Source organism: Lycorma delicatula, chromosome 2 (assembly GCF_047948215.1).
Source record: "Lycorma delicatula isolate Av1 chromosome 2, ASM4794821v1, whole genome shotgun sequence".
NCBI lineage: Eukaryota > Metazoa > Arthropoda > Insecta > Hemiptera > Fulgoridae > Lycorma > Lycorma delicatula.
Genome location: NC_134456.1, coordinates 12,408,340 through 12,429,372, shown reverse-complemented (window position 1 = coordinate 12,429,372; position 21,033 = coordinate 12,408,340). Strand labels below are relative to the sequence as shown.

At 32.7% G+C, this 21,033-nt stretch overlaps 1 protein-coding gene across 3 annotated transcripts in view; it reads right to left on the bottom strand.

Annotated features, from left to right (window-relative positions):
* Positions 1-21,033, bottom strand: part of LOC142320467 (proton-coupled amino acid transporter-like protein pathetic) — a 182,134-nt gene that overhangs the window by 140,486 nt on the left and 20,615 nt on the right. The gene's annotated exons all lie outside the window — the stretch shown is intronic.

Below are 21,033 nucleotides of genomic sequence, written 5' to 3'. Positions count from 1 at the left end.
AACAGGATAATATAGAAGCTTAATTATCTATTCGTGTACTTCTTTCAAATTAACATCTGCTTGCTAACTACTATATCGGATTAAAATCAAAGTAAAAAACAAACTGTTGATACATTAAACAATATCAATTTCTGATTGGTTAAAAAGAGTAGGCTTTTGATTTGTTGAACTTGATTGGTTGAGAAGTAGGCTTTTGATTGGCTGTATCATTGCGAAAATTTATTTCGTAATGATTCCCATTATGATACAGGTTTCAGCTGCATAATTCAAACGTATAATGCAACCGTAGAAAAAAAAACCCTTTTCAAATGTATTCAATCAATAACAAAGATTTATATGGAGTTAAGGTACCTAAAAAATTTATTTTCAGTCGTTTAATATGGTACCCATATAAAAATAAAATCTCTTTAATCTCTCAGGAAAGATAATTTAATTTTATTTTAACTACAATTAAAAAAAAATTGTTATTATTACATAAGCAATTACCAGTTATTCATTTTTTTTTCTTGTTTTTGTCATTATTTAACTGACCTCGTAAAAATATTTAAACCAAATTTATAAATATACTTAAATACTCGTTTTTTTATAATATTGTATATTAACAGAATTATGGAACCTTGAAAATTGGGCTACTAGCGAGTACAGATTAAAAATTTATATTTTTAATGAGAAACTTTTCGTAATTCCTACAGGTTTTCTTAAAATAAATTATATTTCACGACAAAATATTATAAAATTCCATTTTTTCATTAAAATATTTTTTATATATATTTATATTAATGAATTTACGAGAACATTAAAAGATTTAAATGGCAGAAAGGCTCCTGCAATAGACGGAATACCTGTAGAATTACAGCGCAGTGCAGGTGAGGAAGCGATTGATAGATTATACAAACTGGTGTGTAATATTTATGAAAAAGGGGAATTTCCGTCAGACTTCAAAAAAAGTGTTATATTCATGATACCAAAGAAAGCAGGGGCAGATAAATGTGAAGAATACAGAACAATTAGATTAACTAGTCACGCAAGAAAAATCTTAACTAGAATTCTATACAGAAGAATTGAGAGGAGAGTGGAAGAAGTGTTAGGAGAAGACCAATTTGGTTTCAGGAAAAGTATAGGGACAAGGGAAGCAATTTTAGGCCTCAGATTAATAGTAGAAGGAAGATAAAAGAAAAACAAACCGACATACTTGGCGTTTATAGACCTATAAAAGGCATTCGATAACGTAGACTGGAATAAAATGCTCAGCATTTAAAAAAAATTAGGGTTCAAATACAGAGATAGAAGAACAATTGCTAACATGTACAGGAACCAAACAGCAACAGTAGCAATTGAAGAACATAAGAAAGAAGCCATAATAAGAAAGGGAGTCCGACAAGGATGTTCTCCATCTCCGTTACTTTTTAATTTTTACATGGAACTAGCAGTTAATGATGTTAAAGAACAATTTAGATTCGGAGAGAAGAAAAGATTAGAAGCTTTTGAAATGTGGTGCTATAGGAGAATGTTAAAAATCATATGGGTGGATAAAGCGACAAATGAAGAGGTATTGCGACAAATAGATGAAGAAAGAAGCATTTGGAAAAATATAGTGAAAAGAAGAGACAGACTTATAGGCCACGTACTAAGGCATCCTGGAATAGTCGCTTTGATATTGGAAGGACAGGTAGAAGGAAAAAATTGTGTAGGCAGGCCACGTTTGGAATATGTAAAACAAATTGTTAGGGATGTAGGATGTAGAGGGTAAACTGAAATGATACGACTAGCACTAGATAGGGAATCTTGGAGGGCTGCATCAAACCAGTCAAATGACTGAAGACAAAAAAAAAAAAAAATTTATATTAAAAAAATCTGCTGCGCAAATAGGTTACTTGTGACGAGCAATGTAGTGAGGCAGTTTTATAAGCTTATAAGTTTATAGATTTTTAGAATCTAGATTAGTTATTCTTCTTATATAAAAATTTTATATAAACACAAATGCGCTATTATATTATTACTTTTGTTTACTTTTTAAAAAAGTGACTATTGCTACGTGGATAACGTAAATCAGTAACAACGTAAATGTCGTTATATAGGAATAATATAACTTTTATTACTATAGTATTGGTTAAATCCCTGCAACCATTTTCTCCAGGCTAAAGAATTCACATGATTTACTTCCTGTTGTTTTTTGTTTATTTCTCTCCGCTTCTATTACTCTATATCTATAGATAAGTTAATATTTTTCAACCTTCAACTGAAAAAGTTTCTTTTTTTTATTTATTTATTTCTTTTTTTTTATAAAATATTGCACGTTCGTTATAAACAAAGTTTGTACATAATCAATCATCTATCATTCAACTTCACCGTTCACTTTACCGTAATTTCTTTAATTCTTGTCCTTCCTTTTTTTCTTTTTTTTACTTTGATTTATTCCTACATATACTTTTAAATCGAAATTTTAAATATTTAAAAAAATGTAAAGAAAAGGACAAAAAACAGATAATATGCAATATTGCTTCCACAGTATACAACGTAAATTATGTTATTACACCTAAAAAATAATTTGTTATTTATTATTACATTACCAGTCGACCCGGCTATGCTTCAGAATCTTTACAGCAGTTCAGATTTACCATCTTAGTACTATATAAATTATTTTTAAAAAACCTATAGATAAATAACCTAAAAATTCTTTTATTAAATTAACTAGCAGACCCGGAAATGCTTCGCTATTGCTAGATTTGAGTATATATATATATAATTAAATGAACAATTGAAAGTTTGATAAAACATTAACAAAATGAACATTTCAAATCTTCACAATATAACCTTTCCCATTTAAATTTTTACCATATTTCCTTTCTCCCCGTTTCTCTTTCCCATATTTTCCCATTTCCCCTTTTCTTTTTTATGTTTTAGCTTTTCCATTTACTTTTCTCCGTTTTCCCCCTTTTTTTATTTTCCCCTTCTCCCTTTTAACCTTCTTTCTTTTTACCTTTCTTGATTTTTCTCTTTTCCGATTTTTTCCTATCTCCCTTTTTTCCCGCGCGTAAATCGGTCCAGTAGTTTTTTAGTCTATAGTGGACATGCATTAATGAAACATTGGAATCGTAAAATATTTATTATAGCGTGTGTTGCTTTTACGTCCAACAGATAGCGTTGTTTTTTCAAAAAAAGCATGTTTTTACCTGTCACAGGTGTGACATCTTAGGTATATAAATAGTAGGTATATACAAATTCGCGCATATTCGAATGCAACGTTGTGTCAGAATTTCAAAGCGATCGGTGAAACACTTTCTGAGATTTAAGATTTTGAACAAACGAATATTTACATTTCTATTTAAATAGATGTCGTTCTATATATCGGGAATATCGTTAATATCGATTGTTATTGTTTATATCGATCGTTGAATATGTCAATATCGACTTTCTCAGACAGGTATTATGTTATTAAACTATTTATTACTAAATATTATGGAACTTATATGTAAACACTCCCGGGAGAAATAAAATAAACTGTGAAATTTTCAGCTAAATCGGTATAGTAGTTTTTGAGTTATTAGGGCACACACAAAATGAGAATTGTGTTTTATTCATTTAGATACACGACACTAAAACCTTAATTATGTTTGTGTGCGTTGACTACTCTTATTAAGATGTAAATTAATTAATTAATTAATTAAATGTAATTAAAATAGGCTGTAATCGTAATAGATATACAAAAAAATAAATAAATAAATTACTTTTACTGTTAGATTAACGTACAAAATACAAAAAATAACAAAAAAAAAGAATCATTTCCATTTCAAAGTGCGTATTTAATTGTTAACCGAAAACATAAAGTGTTTATACTTATAATAGACAGTTTAATAATCATCAAATGTGATCATTTTTATATGCGATATGCAAATAAACGAAACGTTATAAAAAATGAAAGATTAAATTATAAAATTTTCATTAAAAAAGTTATATTGTTTTCAATTAAAAACAATAATTAACCTCCAAACAAGCGTGAATAATGTTGCATGTCTTTATGTTACAAGGCGAGTCATATTTTTATTGTTTTTATATCAAATAATAACAAATAATTTATAAAAATTGAATCAATCATTTGATTCTTTTTTGACACATCTTATTTTTATCCCAAAGCAATATTGTATCATACAAAATACTCTTGTTCAAAACATCTTAAATTATTAAATAATATTGTAATTTTCAAATAATGTGATTAAAAATTCCTTGATTTATTATCACGTTTCGGAATACCTCAATTCTCCAAACTACTTTTAGCACTGAGTCCTCCTGAGTTGGAATCGTCGCTAAAATTAAAAATACAGGAAATAATTAATGAAAAAATATACATTCAACCCGATGTATTATTTAAAAAATGTAAAATGTTAAAGTAAATAATCAGAAGGATTAGTTTCAAGAAATTGTATAAGAGTGTAAGGAATAAAACAGAAAAGGCCATGACAGTAGTGATGGGGGGTGGTAGGAGGAGCTTAACATTACTATTTTTTTGACGATCCCAACTCAGAAAGATTCAGTGCTAAAAGTAATTTTGACAATGGATGTACTCCGAAGCGCGTCAAGTACAAATGTGACTTTAGTAGGAAGGGAATAACAATCGATTCGATTATGATAATTCTAGTGCGAATATGAAATATTACAAAAAAAATTAAAATTCCCTTTTTCAGAAGAAGAATTTTCTCGTATTCATTTACTATATCTACCGTACTATACGCGATATAAATTTTTCTGAAAAACATTGATTAATTACTTCAAGAAAAAGATTGCATGCCAAGTAGTTGTGCCCACAAACTGGAAATACTCGTAACTAGTGCAGGTTTTTAAATCTATCTAAGATTCTGAAGTTAAAATAAAACGTATCTTTACACTATTTTGAACTGAAATTCCATCTCAGCATATACAAAAACTCTCTTGGATATATTTAAAATTTTTAACAGCGAAATCATATTTGAAATTTACTACATTATATTTATATTTTTTTCTTTTGTTTGTCTTCATAGTATATGTATATGTAATGATTTCCTTTTTACAAATCATGAAATCAATTTGTTATTCTTTTTCTGTGCTGCTCAATCCAAAGACTGATTAAAAAGCAGCTCTAAAAGTACTCTTTCTAATGATTTTTCACGTAATCCCTTACAGCATTTAGATCTTAAATATTTCACAATTTTTTGGATGGTAGACTTATCTCCCTGTAGATTTCCTTCCTTTAACGTAGTCTTTTATTATTATTAGTTTTTTTTTACCCTGTCTCCCGGAACCAGAGCCCTGATTAATATTGTATCTACAGGGACACAGGGATACAGGGATACACAGGGATATGAAGACGGTTCCGAGAGATGCCTTCAACTGTAGTGGCCAGATGAGGAGAAACGCCAGGTTCGGTTATGCCGTTCCCCTCCTCCATCATCCAGCAACCGGGACTCGGTCCTTTGTGCTTCGTCTCTAACGGGGACATCCCCGAAGGAAAAGCTCTGCCGGGACTCAGTATTTTAGCTCAGGAGCTCGAGAGTCTCTGCACTTCATCACTACCGCAAGCCGTGCAAGCACACGGGCGAACGGCAGTTCTTTACGGAACTGTCCTCACCCTTTCGTTACCCGATATTTCATTTGAAGTATTCGCGACACAAAACCCATTATAGTGTCGAAGTCCGCGGGACTGCGTAATATCGTTCCAACGATGGTCCCTAACTCGAGATGTCCAGTTACGGCAGCAGAACCGAGATCGTGACGCTACTGGTGGTGATTATTATTATTATATTTAATCTATCATGTGCACTTATTCATTTCACCTTTTTTTTTTAAATTTTCCCAAATTTTTTTTTCCTTCATTATCATTCCCAGAATTTCCTCGTAAGTGACTTTATCATATAATTTATTTTCCATTTATAAGATCGTATATCAAAGAATTCAAATCTTTTTTCTCCTTCCGTACTCACGTCTCGCTTGTGTACAAATCTATACTCCAGACATTAATTTAAAATAATATCTTCCATACTGATATCTATAAGTGGAAGAAATATATTTCCAATATCAGTGAGATGTATTAGTTTATAAGAAACTCTTTTACAACTAATTTTATAATAAAACCTGTTCTTTTCTCTCCATTAAAATCTTCTACATAATATTGATATACGAAACGAGGAAACATTCTTAGAAGTCTATAATGTGATACAAGATGCCTTATTAATGAAATAAATTGTTAATCTTAAAATTGTATTTTCCTTGACAATAAAAATCTTTTCATTCTCGGTCGGTAATACTGAAAAGGGACATTATTATTATTATTATTATATCTCCATTTTTTCGTAGAAAGAAGAAAATTAAAATTACATATACACAACAGCTTCATATAATATGTACAAATTTTTAACTATTAGCAAAGTAGTGATACCAAATTAAGCCAGTTTATTTTTATTCGTTGTTTAAAATATTTATAAAAAATTTATAGCATATTTTTCAAAACTTTTAAAATTGTTTGTGATTTAAAACGTAATAAGAATTTCTCTAAAATGAAATTAGATATCTAATACGTGATATAATACACATGCTAGATTTGTGATATATATCACCGTGTTAGAATAATGTATTTAATTTATCATCGTATAATATAGTAATCCATTATAAATTATATACACCAGATGCTACTTTTCAACATAAATCAACGACATTTTTATAATAAATATTATTTGACAGTAATCCTTTGGAATTTAAAGCTAATATTTTCACTAAGTACATTTTAATGAATTATTCGTATTTATTTGAAAAGACAATGAAATATATTTTTTCTTTACTTAATAGTAATTCATATGTTATTTGAATATTTACTGAATGAGTGTAAACTTGTAATATGTGAACAGGTGTGTGTATGTAACATAACATTGCATATGTAGTTATCGCATCGAATATGATGCTTTTTTCCTTGTACAATTGTTTTCCTACTTCGAGTTTATTGACTTACATTTTCTTAAACAGGAAAATACCATCAGTAAATAGGACAAAGGCTTGTGCATTTTATAATCCATTAACATTTTTTTTTTCAGGCGAGTCGGAGAAATCCCGTTTACGAGCAAAGTGTCGGACTCGCTAATAGATTCCGCAAGAATAGAATGTGCGTATGTATGCCTGCGTCCTACCGACTAAACCTCCTACCTCACCTACTCCTCTCCCGGGCTGGACCAGAACTTTGGCATAACACAGCCCCGGAAAGTGCCTTTGAGCATGGGGGATCTAGAGTCCCCGTGCTTCCTCACCGTCGCCTATCCGTGCTTACGCGGACGAACGCCGGCTCTACAGGGAGCTGTCCTTAACCCCTTCGCTCTCCGGTCCTTTTCTTCACCTGCACCAGGACTTTTCTGAAACATTATGTTCTTTCTAACGCCTCCAGGCTTCCTAGTCCTTTTGTTGAATCACTTCCGGATCGCTACCACGATTACGCTACACGATACCAGGGGAGTCCAAGGGTATCTCATCATCGCCACCCGTCCAGGCAAGCCCGGACGAATGGCAACTCCGCAACAGGCTATCTCATACCCTCGCGCTTCTTAATCCTTCTGTCGTAGTGTAGAGGTCACGAATCCCGACACCGCCGCAAATCTGTAGGAATCAATATACATTCAATCAGATTGTCTGGATCATACGTCCCGTGATTGCCGTGCAATTCCGTCTAGTCATCTCCCACCTGCTACAATGGAAGTTAATATGCTCGGGATCATCAAAATCCCCGCAATAGGGGCAACCTGGATCATCAGCTATTCTCCTTATGTAGAGATAACTACCAAACACTCAATGACCGATCAGGAATTGGATGAGCCAATAATTTAGCTCACAAAACCTCCTCCCGGCTCACGGTCCGATCTTCCGGATCAGCCTGTGTGTCCAACAGCCCTTGATTGTTATGTCCCATCGTCTCTGCCAGGTTTTTAACGTCTCAACTCAAGCTACATCACGATCCACTAAGTTTCTGATTTCCCCACATAGTACCGCCAGATTTTGGAGCGGCATGACCCCAGTAATCACAAGTATCGCTTCTAAGGTTACCGACTAATACGCCAACGCTAATCTTAGCGCGATTCCTCGCGCTATGCTCCTTCTAAGAGTCGCCGATTGTAGTCCCTTGTTATAGAGCTGTCCCACACTGCGTATGCGTATGTCAGGATCGACCACGTACACATATAACTACGGTCGGGAAGCATGTGGTCCCGCATTACTGCCCAACAACCGTTCCAGGAAATTAGAATCTTCTCTACTTTTGTTCGCGTTTCTCTTGCATGAGCGGTAAAGTATCTCCTTCGACTCAACCAGGTGCCCAAGTATTTCACTGTCTGTAACATCTGAATCGGATAGCCTTCAACCTTTACCGGGATGGACCCTATCTTTCATCTACCGGTCGTAGCTATCATCTTGATTTTTTTCACGGGAGAGTTCTAGTCCTCTTCTTCTCAGCCAAGTTCCCACCAGTTGAATGATCTGATTAGCTGCCATAGCCAGCTCTTCCTCTGACTTTGCCAACCCCATGAGGGCGAGATCATCGGCGAACGCTATTGGGGCCATACTATCCGGAAAACGCAGCCGCTACACGCCATCGAAGACAGAGGCCGCTCCAAAGCATAGGCCCTAGCGCAGACCCCTGAGGAACCCCCACACGACACGCGAAATTGAATTTCCTTCTCTCCCAGCTGGTACACAAGATTCCGACACTCCGGATAGCGTTGCACCATTTTTGGAAGATGGTGCAACGCTACCTGATATAATTCACTACACCTCTCTCCTTTAGTTCCTGAAATACGGATTCCCATGACAGCGAATTAAACGCATTATGTACGTCTTGAATTACTACTACTGGTATTTGGCGTGTCCTCCATGTACCAGCGCAGCGTTATACACAAGTCGCATTACTTCACCCACTGCGTCCGTTGTACGATGGCTGTCGCCAAACATTTAAGAAGTTTGGAAATAAATGGAATGACAGATTTTAAGATTCTTAGAAATCGTTTATTTATCGAGTTATTAATCGAGTTATATGTTGCAATTTATATAATTAAAACTAAAAATACAATCCCACTTTATTTAACATTTTTATGTTATACAATAATTAATATAATATAAATTTTAATTCAATGACAGAATTGGGGTTGATGAATCGAAGCGATATTTCCTATGTTTGGTTTGAAATTTGTTAAACTTAATCGATGATCTCAACGCTTTTCAATATTCAGTCGATTTCGATAGTAAATACTTAAGCCTGCTAAAGCCGTATTCCACCAAACAGCTACTCTGAAAACTTCTATTTTTTTTTATTATAACGACACAGCAACTTTTCAATCTGTTCAGCAAGATAATTGAACAATAAGTAAGTAAGATCTATTTGAACTAACATTAAAAAGCCACAAACCCAGCGGCTTATGACTTAGTAATGAAAAAGAAGAGCACTCTGTACGGCCAGACGATAAAGTCATCTAATTGAAACGATAAGAACATTGTTCCTTAGCAATCTTGAAAAATCACTGATCGTGTTATCTAATAAATTGACCGCCAAATAATTCCGGTGCCGATCCAAACGATTTTGATACCGTTGATTGATCAGAGAGCTTTTCTGCCGAACGGTTCGCAACTTAAGATTAGGCTATTGATTATGTACCAGGCTATGATGAACATTTCCCACAGTGTTTATGTCTGGTAGCGTTCAAGCTATGTCAATACTGAAGTTGCATTGCCGTCCCTCACAATTCAAGCCCGTAAGTCCAAACAGGCTTCAAAACTGATTTATAAATCGATAATTTACTTTCTGCTGAAAGCCGAGATCGATGTCCTATCAGCCAGTACATGTGTTTAAATTTGAGATCCAACTGTTTCCGCTTATATGTGATTTGTTTTGCCCAAGTAAGTCGTCGTCGATGAAGATGAAAACCCAAATATTTACAATCTTGAGATCTCGGAATCGGAACATTGAAGATAGAAACAGGAGGACAGTGTTCCTTACGAAGGGTGAACGTGACGTAGTCGGAGAAAAAGATTGCTTTCTTCCGGAGGATAAAACATTTATTTTATTTCTGGACTAATTAAAATCGGAGAGTGGAATCACTTTGTATATCTATATAAGTGTTCATGGAGTTCTATACCGACTTTTATTCAACCTTATTAACACACAATTTAACAAAATAAAATAAATAAACATTAGTTTATATTCAAACCGCAGTTCCTCAAAATAAGATAATTGATGCGAGAGGGATTCTCTGCAAGTAATACAACCCACTGGTGCAGCCATTCTTAAATGGGTTGTACAGCCGAACAGTTTCGAACGATAAGTTCACTCACTGTTCATATCGGTAAAGTTTGGCTAATCAGATAACAAACTTGTGCGTGGCGATTAAATTGCGGGTAGATTTATTTAAAAACACTTATCATGTATGTATTTAATATTTTAACTGAGGTTGGCTATTGTGTTTCTTTAATCCCGACCAAGGACTCATTTTATTTTGAAATATTTCATGGCCTCCTTTGAAAGTTTTTGTGGCCCCCAGTTTTGAAAAATTTTCCTATGGCTTCACAAAAGTTTTTTTTTGGCTTCCTTTCTTTCTTTCTTTTTTCCTGTTTAGCCTCCGGTAACTACCTTTCAGATAATACTTCAGAGGATGAATGAGGATGATATGTATGAGTGTAAATGAAGTGTTAGTCTTGTACATTCTCAGTTCGACCATTCTTGAGATGTGTGGTTAATTGAAACCCAACCACCAAAGAACACCGGAACACCTTTGGCTTCCTAGAGGGCCATATGGCTGAGGTTGGGAAATCTGCTCTAAGTGGCCTATAATTTCTTAACTTTTCTACAGATTTGTAACAGATTGTTTTTATTAACTCGTTAATTTTAAATTCAGTAATTAAGTTAATAGTTCTATTCAATTTACCCGTACATGTTTATTATCGATTTTTTAACTAAGAAAATTAACTCGAAATTTCTTAACTCGAAATTAAGTTATGTCATAATTATATTTTTTTTCTTTGTTTATTTAAATTTTTAATTTAAACTACTGATAATTATTTGTGGGTGTAGTTTTTAATCATTTTAAATTATTAAATACTAAAAAATACATAAATATTATTTATTTATGCATCTTGTGTAAAAAGAAGTTGTAATTATTTGTATTTGAATAAAATATTATTCTTAAAGAAGTGTATACGTAATTAAAACACGCATGCATTCATGTACACACATACACACACACAGACACACACACACACACACAATTACATACATATGTAGAAAATAATCGTGTACATACTCAATCTCATACAATGATACGTAGCAAATAACAAAAACTAACTTTACTGGGCTCTTTTCACACGTAAATTTAAACGTAATTTCATTTAGATGAAATTACGTGTAAAAATGGAGTACATTTTATTTATCAATTTGTATTGTTTTAATTTTTATGTTATTGTCTTCTGACCTTCCTTTCTATTTTCATATCTTTTTTCTCACATTTTTCACAACGTTAATACAAAATAATATTTTTTTTTTTGCAAGTAAATTAACTCATACAAGGGCTTAACGTACAAGTATATCACTATTGTGAGCATGTAAAAAAATAATTTCTATTAATATGTTATAGAATAGAATAGAATAGTTGTTGAATTAGAGGAATCAGAATTTATAAAGCTTTGTAATTGTTATGTGTGAAGTTAATTCAAAAGGAATATTTTAATATATGTATATATATATATATATATATATATATATTACGGTATTCATATAGTTATTACAATTATTAAATAATGCGAACAAATATATATATTTCAAATTCATTTTCCAAAATTATATGTATATATATATATATATATATATATTTTTTTTTTTTCGTTATGGTCTCTTTGAACCGCGTTGAACTTTTTGCACAACAGATGTCTTCCGTCTGTTTTCCCAGTACAATTTCATTTCGTCTCGTTTAACTTGTTTTTGTTCATCGATCCACTGCCTCTCGGTTCTAGTCTTATCTGTAAGTTTCCGGAAAATGTGTTTATTAATTTTATCTCTAAACTCAGTTCTGTTACACTCATCGCCTTCGTTCAGTTGTAGTTCGCTGAGGTCCTTCTTAACTTCGACGACCCGATCCGTAGTCGCTTTCATATTTCTTAAAAAACTAAAGACGCGCTTCGTTAACCTATCATCCGACATCCTGAGTATATGACCTTAGAACTTGACCCTTTGTTTTCTCACTGTCGACGTCAGCGGTTCGTTGTTCCCTTTATAAAGTTCTTCATTACTTCTTAGTCTGTAAGATCCGTCTTCTAGTTTTCTTGGTACCAATATTTTCCTCGAGATTCTTTTTTCACGTATTTCTATTTCCTTCAGTTCATTATTTTTCCTGAGTATCAAACATTCTGATGCGTAGAGCGCCTCTGGTTTGAGCACGGTAGTGTAGCGTCTTATTTTTGATCCGTATGATATACTTTTTTTGTTGTAGATATTCTTTGTTATCCCGTATGCTCTTTCTAATTTCCTGGTCCTTTCCGCGTTAGCCGCCTCATCGAGTCCATTAGCTTGAATAATTTCTCCAAGATATTTGAAACGATCGACTCTCCTGATATTCCCTCCTTTTGTTTCTATTTCTTTCTCCTTGTGATATCGGTATTCCATGCATTCCGTCTTCTCGAAGATATCTGTAGTCCTGTCCTTACGGCTATTCCTCTAGCAACTCTATCGATTCTCTAGCCTCTTCAACATTTTATGTAATTATTGCTATATCATCTGCAAAGACCAAACAACCCACTTTTATTTGGTTTTTACCAGCTCCTAGTCGTATTTCTTTTAATCCGTTTTCCTCTTTCTTCTTCCGCCATTCCCTTAAAAATATATATATATTTTTTCTATATCTAAATAAATGATATTATTTTATAAAATTTAACAGTCTACACAATTTTTTTATGTGGAGTAAGTTTAAAATGTAAAGAAGAAAAAACGAAGTTATTCACACTACCAGTTGAATATTTATAGGAAAAAAAATTCAATTAGGAAGGTAATTTAATTTAGGATATTAACCTTCCTAATTGAACAAAAATCTTTAACTTGTAATGATTATTTTCTGCCCTCTTTGATATTTGAATTAGGGGATTTTTCTGAAAATTTTCACATGATATTGGGGGAGTCAAAAATTAATTATTGTTAACAATTTTAATAAGCATTTCCAAGTAAAATATAATTATCTGTTTTTAATTTTTTTTAATTAAACGGCTGAAAATAGATTATTTCAGTTTTTATTTTCATGCCCAATTATTAAAATAAAAATTTTAAATTAGTTTTAAATACTAAAAATGATTGTCAAAAATTCTTTTTTGTAATAATTGTTCACAGACCACGCTCATCGCTTTTTTATTCGTGAAATGAAATTGTAGATGCATATTTAAAAAAAAACAAATTGTTTCTATTAACGTAGAATAATTTTATAAATATAATTTTTAATCCCTTGTTTCCATGAACCTTTCTGATTTACATAACTAAAGAAATTTCATACGTTAATTTTATTTATCAATGATGAATTTTATAAAGATAAAGATTTAATGTTTTGTTTGTATTAAATTTAACTGACGTTATTTTTCTCTTTTTAATACATAAATTACTTGATACATTATAAGTAAAAATGTGTTTAAAAAAGGTATTATAAAATCTGTTTAATATATTGGTTTTTTTTTTCGACACCGGCCACTTTAGGACCACATATAATAGTAAACTTCTGGCTAGTTTACTATTAACTTTAGTTCTTCAATACTCCTTTGTTTTTTCATTGAGCCACTTCCTCCTTGCATCCGACCGCTTTAGTTTAGCGCCCCTTGAATCTTAAGGTTAGTTTCCTAAGCAATCTTCTAATGTTAAAATTCTCTTCGTAAGTCTGTTTGAATCCAGTCCTGTCAGATGTTCGTAGAATACTAGTCTTCGCTTACTTATTGCTTCCGTGATTGTAACTCCCGGTAAATCTTCTAATTCTTCTTTAATTTTCACCCATCTTTAGTTTATCCGGGCCCTAGAATTTTTCTTAGTGTCCGTCTTTAAGCAAGTTCCAGTTTATTTTTTCCCCTTCGTTCAGAATTACGCATTCTGCCATCTATAAAATTTTATTAAACAATTTCGTCGTCAGCAATATTTTTAAAATTTTTTGTAAACGGTTTTTCATCTTTATGAAAACACCTGTTTTACGTGTTTAATTTTGTTTTGTAAAATCATCAGTATTATAAACTAAATAAAAACTAAATAAAATAAAACAAAAATCTGCTAAAAAATACCCCGACTTAAAAATTTCATTGTGGAAAGTAAAATGAAAACATTTTTTAAAATTCTTCTTTAATTTTCGATTTAAATTCTTTCATTTTCGCCCGGAATTCAAAATATCAAAAATTAATGAATGGAAAATATTTTTTACTTTTTAATATGGGATTTTTTTAAGTAGGATTGTCTTTTAAATAGATGTAATTTTTTAGTATATTGTCCCTACCATAAAGATACAAAACCCTTTAACAAAGTTATAGCCCCTATAATAACTTATAAGTTAACCTAATAGAAAAGTTGTAGTAAAGTATAATAACTAAGTATAATAAGTGTAGTGTAATAGTATAGTATACATTAAGTGTAATAAGTAAAGCATAAAGTATAATAAGTTACCAAATACAGTAAAGTATAATAAAGTACCCTATAATAAAGTTACAATAAAATTTTAAATTCCCTACAATAAAGTTTACTTAAAAAGAGAGAGAGGAAGAGAGTGTGTGTGTGTGAGCGCGCGCATCTCTCTCTCCTCTGTGCATACACGTGCGCACGCGCGTGTGTGTGTGCATATATTGACTTCTATTTTTGTTTTATGTTACAGAAAAAGTTTAACCTAAAATCAATCACAAATTGAATAATTTATTTTTAAGAGAAATGAACATTGGTAAAATAGACGGAGCATACAGGAAAGTTAAGGAAACTTTTGGGGTACATAAATTAAAATCTAATAATGTGTTAAACAAAGATGGTACACCAATATATAATACGAAAGGTAAAGTCGATAGATGGGTGGAATATATTGAAGAGTTATACGAAGGAAATGAATTAGAAAATGGTGTTATAGAGGAAGAAGAGGAAGTTGAGGAGGATGAAATGGGAGAAACAATACTGAGATCTGAATTTAAGAGAGCATTAAAAGATTTAAATGGGAGAAAGGCTCCTGGAATAGACGGAATACCTGTAGAATTACTGCGCAGTGCAGGTGAGGAAGCGATTGATAGATTATACAAACTGGTGTGTAATATTTATGAAAAAGGGGAATTTCCGTCACACTTCAAAAAACGTGTTATAGTCATGATACCAAAGAAAGCAGGGGCAGATAAATGTGAAGAATACAGAACAATTATATTAACTAGTCACGCAACAAAAATCTTAACTAGAATTCTATACAGAAGAATTGAGAGGAGAGTGGAAGAAGTGTTAGGAGAAGACCAATTTGGTTTCAGGAAAAGTATAGGGACAAGGGAAGCAATTTTAGGCCTCAGATAAATAGTAGAAGGAAGAGTAAAGAAAAACAAACCGACATACTAGGCGTTTATAGACCTAGAAAAGGCATTCGATAACGTAGACTGGAATAAAATGTTCAACATTTTAATAATTAGGGTTCAAATACAGAGATAGAAGAACAATTGCTAACATGTACAGGAACCAAACAGCAACAGTAACAATTGAAGAACATAAGAAAGAAGCCGTAATAAGAAAGGGAGTCCGACAAGGATGTTCCCTATCTCCGTTACTTTTTAATCTTTACATGGAACTAGCAGTCATCATTAACTGCTAGTTCATTAACTGCTTAAAGAAGAATTTAGATTCGGAATAACAGTACAAGGTGAAAAGATAAAGATGCTACGATTTGCCGATGATATAGTAATTCTAGCTGAGAGTAAAAAGGATTTAGAAGAAACAATGAACGTCATAGTCCTACGCAAGAACTATCGCATGAAAATAAACAAGAGCAAAACAAAAGTAATGAAATGTAGTAGAAATAACAAAGATAGACCGCTGAATGTGAAAATAGGAGGAGAAAAGATTATGGAGGTAGAAAAATTTTGTTATTTGGGAAGTAGAATTACTAAAGATGGACGAAGCAGGAGCGGTATAAAATGACGAATAGCACAAGCGAAACTTCAGTCAAAAATATAATTTGTTTACATCAAAAATTAATTTAAATGTCAGGAAAAGATTTTTGAAAGTGTATGTTTGGAGTGTCGCTTTATATGGAAGTGAAACTTGGACGATCGGAGTATCTGAGAAGAAAAGATTAGAAGCTTTTGAAATGCGGTGCTATAGGAGAATGTTAAAAATCATATGGGTGGATAAAGCGACAAATGAAGAGGTATTGCGACAAATAGATGAAGAAAGAAGCATTTGGAAAAATATAGTGAAAAGAAGAGACAGACTTATAGGCCACATACTAAGGCATCCTGGAATAGTCGCTTTAATTTTGGAAGGACAGGTAGAAGGAAAACTTGTGTAGGCAGTCCACGTTTGGAATATGTAAAATAAATTGTTAGGGATGTAGGATGTAGAAGGTATACTGAAATGAAACGACTAGCACTAGATAGGGAATCTTGGAGAGCTGCATCAAACCAGTCAAATGACTGAAGACAAAAAAAAAATAGGGGATGATACTACTAACTCTTTTCCAAAAGAAATAAAATATAAAGGATAAAGGTGTTTCATAAAGGGTAGATACATCGCCAAAAGGCTCGAATTTATGAAAATTGTATTAGTGAATTTCTTTTTAACTTATTCTAGTCGTATTGTTTTTTATTTCATTATGCTTGGTTTTTGTGGACTATGAAGGTTTGACAGTAATATTTGTTTAGATTTAAGATTGAACTTTAAGATTACTTATAATTATTATTATGAATTGCTTATTTTGGGAATTCCTTAAGAACCCCTATCATGTTCTTCTTGTCAAGCGACTTACTTATGGCTTCACTTAGGGAGCTGATTGTAAATGAACTTGTTGTTGAAAAAAAAACCTTATTCAATAAATAAAATATATATATATTACCCGAACAGGTCTCGCTTCACTCACCCTTCCCGCCTAGCCAGGAAGTTCTTCCCTCTGGACCTCCCTGTGCCGATTAAAGTCATGCTTAAGAGAATAGTAATGATAAATATAAATTAAACCCTGTTCAACTGATAAAAACTATCGGTATATTATAATTTCTTCAGAGAAAATGTTTGATCAGTATAGGTCCCAAAACTTTGAGTGATCTGAGAAAATCTGTTTTCAAAAAAGTGGGGCTTCATCTTAAAAAATAGTTGTTATGGTTGATTTACCGGTCCTTTGTAGTTAAAATGTATTTTTCCCGGTTCTTAGCGTTACCCGAAAAACAACATTAGGAGGTGATCGTACTTCGATTCCCATTTGTTTTTAATAATTTTTTAATTTACTTTATTTTATGTTTTTTAGTCAAATAACAGAAGGCAGGTTCAGCCAGTAGCGTCATGACAATACAAACTGTAACAGTGGCTAGTGATGGTTGAGCTGCCACGCCGTAAATTATCGCACCTCCATCGAAATTCAAAAAACGCGAAAATGGTTTTTGGATATTTATCTGTTAAGAATATTTTGATAGATTATACAAACTGGTGTGTAATATTTATGAAAAAGGGGAATTTCCGTCAGACTTCAAAAAAAGTGTTATAGTCATGATACCAAAGAAATCAGGGGCAGATAAATGTGAAGAATACAGAACAATTAGTTTAACTAGTCATGCATCAAAAATCTTAACTAGAATTCTATACAGAAGAATTGAGAGGAGAGTGGAGGAAGTGTTAGGAGAAGACCAATTTGGTTTCAGGAAAAGTATAGGGACAAGGGAAGCAATTTTAGGCCTCAGATTAATAGTAGAAGGAAGATTAAAGAAAAACAAACCAACATACTTGGCGTTTATAGACCTAGAAAAGGCATTCGATAACGTAGACTGGAATAAAATGTTCAGCATTTTAAAAAAATTAGGGTTCAAATACAGAGATAGAAGAACAATTGCTAACATGTACAGGAACCAAACAGCAACAGTAGCAATTGAAGAACATAAGAAAGAAGCCGTAATAAGAAAGGGAGTCCGACAAGGATGTTCTCTATCTCCGTTACTTTTTAATCTTTACATGGAACTAGCAGTTAATGATGTTAAAGAACAATTTAGATTCGGAGTAACAGTACAAGGTGAAAAGATAAAGATGCTACGATTTGCCGATGATATAGTAATTCTAGCCGAGAATAAAAAGGATTTAGAAGAAACAATGAACGGCATAGATGAAGTCCTACGCAAGAACTATCGCGTGAAAATAAACAAGAACAAAACAAAAGTAATGAAATGTAGTAGAAATAACAAAGATGGACCACTGAATGTGAAAATAGGAGGAGAAAAGATTATGGAGGTAGAAGAATTTTGTTATTTGGGAAGTAGAATTACTAAAGATGGACGAAGCAGGAGCGATATAAAATACCGAATAGCACAAGCTAAACGAGCCTTCAGTAAGAAATATAAGTTGTTTACATCAAAAATTAATTTAAATGTCAGGAAAAGATTTTTGAAAGTGTATGTTTGGAGTGTCGCTTTATATGGAAGTGAAACTTGGACAATCGGAGTATCTGAGAAGAAAAGGTTAGAAGCTTTTGAAATGCGGTGCTATAGGAGAATGTTAAAAATCAGATGGGTGCATAAAGTGACAAATGAGGAGGTATTGCGGCAAATAGATGAAGATTGAAGCATTTGGAAAAATATAGTTAAAAGAAGAGACAGACTTATAGGCCACATACTAAGGCATCCTGGAATAGTCGCTTTAATTTTGGAAGGACAGGTAGAAGGGAAAAATTGTGTAGGCAGGCCACGTTTGGAATATGTAAAACAAATTGTTAGGGATGTAGGATGTAGAGGGTATACTGAAATGAAACGACTAGCACTAGATAGGGAATCTTGGAGAGCTGCATCAAACCAGTCAAATGACTGAAGACAAAAAAAAAAAAAAGAAAAGAATATTTTCAAGCGGAAGTCTAGTGGTTTAGAATTTAGTATAGTTGGATATAAACAAAATTTTGCAATCGCTGTTCAAAATATGTTTTCCTTTTTTCACCCCTTTCAAGGTCAAATTTCGAAAACTCTAGAAATTAGTTTTTACATATTTACATGAACATTACACACACACAAAATTAAGTTGATATCTTTATTTGTTATCTAGAAATTAAAAAAAAAAATAGCTATGTTTAAAAAAAAATTAAAAATCCATTTTAACCCTTTAAACTCGGAGTTTCAAAAATTCTTTCTTTGTGTGCACTTCTACCGTAACGAGAACATGTGTATAAATTTTCATCAATTTACCTTGAGTAGTTTCTGCTGGACGTTGTTGATGAATCAGTCAGTCAGGACAAGCTGCCTCATCGGTAGAGATATCAGAAAAGCTATTGACATCTTTTTTATAAAAAGATTTTATTCAATAAAATTATTTAAATATAAAAAAAAAACACAGTTTAACCGCTCGAATTGAAAATTTTTGGCCGTAGTTTTTTAATAAATAAGACTACTATTAAAGGTAGGAAAAGTTGTCAATTCTTATTAAAGGGAGAATAAGCAATGCACTCCCATTCAAGAAACCCCTAAAGAAATAGAGCTTTTATAAAGCTCTTTTCTTAATTTTCCAGCTAATGCACTTGAAGATCTTTTTAAAAGTATCTTTATCTAATTGAGTCATTACCGCTTTCAGGAAAAATTTTAAAATCTTATCTTTTGGAGGGGATAATGAATTCTCCTATACATCGTTTATGATGGAAGTTATACAAATTTTTTACTGGTTTTTTTTTTCATGAAAAATACATATTATTTACACCCAAGTAATCCATTAGGTTGGCATAATTTTCACTTTAACAAAGAAATACTATAGAACAAATATTTTCACGGTGTTAACGCCTCTCCCATCATCGTCCTGCAATAATTACAATCATTGTTTTCACTGTGTTGAGAATTTTTTTTCTCTCCCCTCATTTGGTCTTATAAAACAAATTTAAGAAATCTTTTAATCAGTTTAATAACTGATTATTAGCGTGGTAATAATCTTAAAATAATATACATCGGTTACTGAAAAATCGTACATCATAACTTTAAAGAAAAAAATTTACGTAAAGAGCATATATTAAGGAAAAGAGGAAATATTCATAAGGAAAATTTGAATTAAATTTGTTTGTGAAAAAACAGAAAACCAAGAAAAAAAATTGATGAAAAATGTTTGCTGAAAAAAAAGGAGCAAAGAGGTAGAAACATCTAAAAAATGTGAATGATTTGAATAACGGTTCTCTTAGAAAAAAAGAACAACGAAATAAGGTGGAAAATGAGTAGAAAATTGGATGAAAAATCTTGGTGTAGAACACTTTTTGAAAAAAGCGAAAGAATAAGCTAACTATTAAAAAGCTAACAAGTAATGAGGGGTCATGGGAATGCGTGGGGGATCGAGGACAGGTATAAGTCCATCTTGACGCGTGTAGGGACCAGGGAGGCAGCCTCTATGCCTAGGATGTTCGGGCCTACTCACGCGCAAGAGTGGGTGGGTTGGAGCTCCCCGATGATGGCACGGGGGACCCTCGAGGTGTGCACGGGGGGATGCGTAACTGTGAAGGGCAAAAGAAATGTGTGTCTTGATCAGGTACAATAGGGACTGGAAGGGTGCTCTCCTGCGGAGAAAAATTCTGATCACCGGAAGAGGTGATTAGTATGTTTTCGAGGAGGCACGGGAAACCCCGATGGGATGTCCGAGTTCGGACGAGCTAGGGAGGGCAGAGTGCGCTGCCATGAAACCGTGAGGCGACTGTGTTAAGTTTTTTAGCGTGGGCTGGTCGTCTTGGGGGAGTTTAAAAAAAAAACTATTAAAAAGAAAAACAATATGTCCAAAATAAAAATAAAGAAGCAATACCTATAAAATGACTTCATTCATGTATAAAAAATATATTAAAAAACTACATAGTTATTGGAGCA